At 40.5% G+C, this 5,670-nt stretch overlaps 1 pseudogene; it reads right to left on the bottom strand.

Annotated features, from left to right (window-relative positions):
* Positions 1-1,240: 1,240 nt before the first annotated feature.
* LOC112133105 (armadillo repeat-containing protein 1-like) lies at positions 1,241-2,142 on the bottom strand (annotated as a pseudogene).
* Positions 2,143-5,670: the final 3,528 nt, after the last annotated feature.

The following is a 5,670-nucleotide window of genomic DNA, read 5'->3' as shown; positions in this document are numbered from 1 at the left end:
TAGGAATGCTTGTGATTTTTGCGCATTGATTTTGTATCCTGAGACTTTGCCGAAGTTCCTTATCAGCTTAAGGAGATTTTAGGCTGAGACAATGGGGTTTTCTAAATATACAATCATGTCATCTGCAAACAGGGACAGTTTGACTTCCTCTTTTCCTAATTGAATATCCTTTATTTCATTCTCCTGCCTGTTTGCCCTGGCCAGAACTTCCAACAATATGTTGAATAGGAGTGGTGAGAGAGGGCATCCCTTTCTTGTGCCAGTTTTCAAAGGGAGTGCTTCCAGTTTTTGTCCATTCAGTATGATATTGGCTGTGAGTCTGTCATAAATAGCTCTTATTATTTTGAGGTACATCCCATCAATACCTAGTTTATTGAGAGTTTTTAGCATGAAGGGCTGTTGAATTTTATTAAAGGACATTTCTACATCTATTGAGATAATCATGTGGTTTTTGTCTTTGGTTCTGTTTATATGATGGATTACGTTTATTGATTTGTGTATGTTGAACCAGCCTTGCATCCCAGGGATGAAGCCCACTTGATCATGGTGGATAAGCTTTTTGATGTGCTGCTGGGTTTGGTTTACCAGTATTTTATTGAGGATTTTTGCATTGATGTTCATCAGAGATATGATCTCCTGGTGTGCCATTTGCTAAGACTGTTGGAAAAGCGCAGTATTAGGGAGGGAGTGTCCCAATTTTCCAGGTACCATCTGTCACGGCTTCCCTTGGCTAGGAAAGGGAATTCCCTGACCCCTTGCACTTCCCGGGTGAGGTGATGCCCCACCCTGCTTTGGCTAACACTCTGTGGGCTGCACCCACTGTCCAACAAGCCCCAGTGAGATGAACCTGGTACCTCAGTTGGAAATGCAGAAATCACCCGTCTTCTGCATCGCTCACACTGGGAGCTGTAGACTGGAGCTGTTCCTATTTGGCCATCTTGGAACCTCCTCCCATGTTTGGTTTTAACAGTGGACCCATGGTTTATAAAATATGAGGCAATTAAATTAAAGAAAAAAAACAAAATACTTCCATAAACAAAGCAACTGCATCCATAGCCTCTGTTCTTTTTACCACTCAGTGGGGTAAAATGTCCAATAAAATGTAAAATGCAGCATATGCAATCATGTAATCTAAAAGCTTTTCATGATAATTCATTGCAAATTGCACTTGCCAGTTCACCACAACAATGGAAAACTGGCCCCTGGTTGGTTCACACAGTCCTTGAACCCCAAATTGAAGTCACCAATAAAACAATCTGGATAAAAAGTTTGCAGCTGTGCTCAGCCAGCTAGTTCCACCCACTGGGTGTGAGCTGACCCAGGACACCACTTTGTACTGTTCGTTTGTGGGACTCTCATCTTCAGACAGGTAGTCAGGTAGCTCTGTGTTCTGTTCTGCCACAAGAAGGTCTTGGAATGGGACCAGCATCTCTTCTCCACTTTCACTTTTCACAACTTACGGAGCTTTCATAACCTTGGTTGATGCTCTCACTGATGCCAAAGCCTCAGCTTTCAAATCTGAACAGATTCACACCACGCCTTTGAACAGCCATTTGAAAAGTAAAGCTAATAACACCTTTAATTTTTAACAAAGCCTCTTCACATAGATTTCTCAAAGACATATCATCAAGGCCGTCTATATGTAAAACCACTGTTTTGGCACGTTTGTTTGTAGTTTCCAGAAAAAACTGAGCTTTGCTTCAATATTAATTTCTTTCATTGAAACTATCACCATCTGCCTTATTGGAGGACTGAAGTATGTCATAGATTTCCGAGGCCAGAAGTTTTGTTTCTCCTGGAGTTGCAGTTTTCTGTATAACATTTTGTGGGCTCAACATCATACCCAGTTCTCCTTTCATCTTTTCTCTGTTTGCACGGTATTCTCCCAAGTATTGAAGAGCAAGCAAAGCCAAATGGACTGGAGGGTTGGGGTGGTCCATAAATAAAATAAGGCCAGGCATCCCTGATCCTCGACGACAGCTCTTCTCTTTAATGGATCGGCTGCTATATCCCCTAACTGGTTAACTACCAATAGAGTATCAGACTCTTCACTCATGGTGGAGGTGGAAGAATTCATCTTCTATGCCATGCACATGAATAAAATTTTAAATTCGCTCCAGAGCTTTAGGAGTTCAGAGCCTGCTGCAACATCAGGGCCACACCTACGGATGAGGTAGAAACCCAGGCGGCATGAGCCCCTCGGTTCACAGCCACAGCGTCGGCGATCACAAACAACCGGAATAACTCAGCGAGCCAAAGAGCAAGGTGCTCTTTGGCGGTGGGGAAAGGAGATGCTTGTTTTCAAGCGTTCAATGAGTCAGTGTTGTTTGAGCACCTTTTCTTTTTTGATACAGAGTCTCACTCTGTCACCTAGGCTGGAGTGCAGTGGCATGATCTCGGCTCACTGCAGCCTCCATCTCCCAGGGCCAATTGTTTCTCCTGCCTCCGCCTCCCCAGTAGCAGGGATTACATGCATGTGCCACCATGCTTAGCTAATTTTTGTATTTTTAGTAGAGACGGGGTTTCTCCGTGTTGGCCAGGCTGGTTTCGAACTCCTGACCTCAAATGATCCGCCTGCCTCGGCCTCCCAAAGTGCTGGGATTATAGGTGTGAGCCACTTCGTCCAGCCAAGCACCTTTGTTTTTGCCAGTTCTATGTCTTTGCTACTCTATCCTGCCCAAGGTTATTGTGGAAGAATGGTGAGACATGGTACCTAGTGAGACATATTGGTAGAGTCTCTTCTATGAAGGTGAATTCCTCATTCTCCTGATCTTAGTAACCACCAAGGACACCGCTCTACCTCTGCAGAGCCAGGACACACAGTGACTTTATTTGTACATCCAGTGCGCACAGTGACCTCATAATATGGGCACATATCATTATTGACCCATTCTCAGAAAAAGCAAGGGTCCAGAAAGAGGCAACCATCCCAGCTGTGCCAACTAATAGATAGTACCTGGTGATTGTCCCAGGGCCTCTTCCCTCCTGCTCTCTGTTAACTGTGAGACAGAGGACTGGCAAATAGCTCAACTTGCCCAGGAGACCTTTCCCTCATGGTGTATCACGTTGAATCTCTCTCTTTCCTATTTTTCAGAAATGCTTCAATATTTCCCATCCTCTGATAAGAATTCATTCTTGTTTTTGATTTGATGATATGAAGGAGACACTAATTGCAACATGAACAAAAGAAATTAGCTTAGAAAAATTCCTAAGCAATGGTTTGCTCATCACTCTGTCTCTATCGGTTCATCGACTTATTATGAAAATAACACATGCTTTCAGTTGGAAATTCAAAATAGCACAAAAAGGTATCCAAAGTAAAGTAAGTCTTCTTCTCAGCTCAGTTCCTGAGTTCCACTCCCTGTAGATAAACACCATCGACCATTTCTTATATGCTCTTCCAGAAATTTTCCATGTAAATATGTCTATAGACATTATTAAGTACCTTTCTTTTATTTAACTTAATGATATATCTTGAAGATCTGTCCATATCAGCACATGTAGATACACTAAATACAACAATTTATTATATGACCACATCAAAATTTGTTTAGTCAGTCTCCTGTTGATGGACATATGGCTGTTTCCTGGCTTTTGTTTTTCAGACTTCTCTGTGTACAGGTGAAATTAAAATCAGAGGACAAATTGCTACATGTGCTAGCAGGCCTTACAAGATTGGCATGTTTTAAATTTTAATAACATTGTCCAATTGCATTTCAAAGAGGGTGTACCAATTTTTACAACACCTGCATTGCATATGTACCTGTATCCTTATACCCTTAGCCACTGTGAATTTCCTTATTTTATAACTATTGCCACTGTGATAGGCAAAAAATTGTTTCATGGTCTGAATTTGTATTTCTTTAATTATGAATGAGATTGAGATATTTTAATATGCGTAAAAATGTATTTTTCTTTCTGAACTCCTCTTTCATACATACCCTTTGCCTATTTTGTGAGGTCATTTATATTTTTCTTGTTGGCCTATACTAATGTTTTATACATATATAGAGGGGATATAGTACATATACAGTGCAGATGTGGTAAAAATTTGTACAACCTCTCTGGAATGCAGTTGGAGATGAAGATGCATGTGTACAAAGTACAGGGTTTTTTTGTTTTGTTTTGTTTTTTGAGACTGAGTCTCACTCTGTCACCCAGGCTGGAATATAATGGTGCGATCTTGGCTCACTGCAACCTCTGCATCCCGGGTTCAAGGGATTCTCCTGCCTCAGCCTCCTAAGTAGCTAGGAATACAGGCGCACGCCAGCACACCAGCTAATTTTTTGTATCTTTAGTAGAGACGGGGTTTCACCATGGTGGCCAGGCTGGCCTTGAACTCTTGACCTCATGATCCGCCCGCCTCAGCCTCCCAAAGTGCTGGGATTACGGGCGTGAGCTGCCGCATCCGGCCCAGGTTTTTTTTTTTAATTTTGCCTTTTGCCTTTAATTACTGTAGTTTTCCATGAAATAAATTTAATATTTTATAGCAAAATTTATTGCTCTACCTCCTTTATTGCTAATATCTGCTTAGATTTTTTTTCTTACTTAGAAAAATATTACCCACTCCAAGATTACTTTAAATTTTTTTCACGATGCCTTATGAAATTTTTTTAGTTTTGCATTTTATCTTTAAAGCTTTGGTAGAAATTCGAAATAGCAAATCTAGAATGTACTTTAATGCAAGGAGTGAGACACAGAACTATTTTTTTTCTAAATGACTGAAAACGTCTCAATGCCATCTATTAAATAATCCATCTTTCTTCACTGATTTAAAATGCCACCTTTATCATACACTGGATTCCTTGAAGTGTTTGGACCTACTTAAGATTCTATTCTGTTCCATTCATCTGCCTGCCTATGCAGATATTTTAGAAATGAATACATTTATGTAGCTATAATTTAGCCTATGTGGGTCTATTTCCAGGCTTTAGTTATTTGTATTCTACAGTATGTTTATTTGTCATTGTGTACCTCGGTTTTGACTTCCTCAAGGGTAAAAATTATGGATTCTCTTCCCTCTGTAATTCCCTAAAAAATGAGCCTCTGCCAAGTTTGTCATTTTGAAAACTGAAATCGAGCCATGTCCTTAGGCAGAACCAGTGGTGGTCTGAGTGGTTTCAGTGAGTGAAGCCCCTGCTCAAAATATTCAACCTCTAAATGTAATACATAAAACACTATGACAGTTTATTCCTTTCATTAAAGGGATGCTCCTTTAAACACTAATATTGTGCATGGTGCTGAGAATAATTGTTCATTATAATTTCTCCTTGGTCTAAGTTTTGGTAGAAAGGCAACATGAACTAACATTTAAGATCCATGAGATGTGTTAAGAATAGCACATATTCCATCTCATTTAATATCACAAAACAGCCTACAAAATTGGTGTTATTAATCTCACTTTACAGAGGAGGAAACAGGCTTAGAAAAGTAAGTTAATTTGCCAACTTAGTGGCAAACCCTGGATTCAAACCCAAGCCTGTTCGATGCCAAATATCACGTTCTTACTCTCCTATGCCACCTCCCAGAGACAGAGATCCTCAAACAATAATGGAAAATAATTTTCACCTCTTGTCCCAGCCATGCAGTGGCTCCCTTGATCACTGAATGGAGAATAATTTCTAGCTACAACCATGCTTCGCAGGAAACAGGACCATGATAAATGACTGA

Source organism: Pongo abelii, chromosome 3 (assembly GCF_028885655.2).
Source record: "Pongo abelii isolate AG06213 chromosome 3, NHGRI_mPonAbe1-v2.0_pri, whole genome shotgun sequence".
Taxonomy (NCBI): domain Eukaryota; kingdom Metazoa; phylum Chordata; class Mammalia; order Primates; family Hominidae; genus Pongo; species Pongo abelii.
Note: the sequence above shows the minus strand (reverse complement) of the source record. Positions and strands in the feature narration are given on the sequence as shown.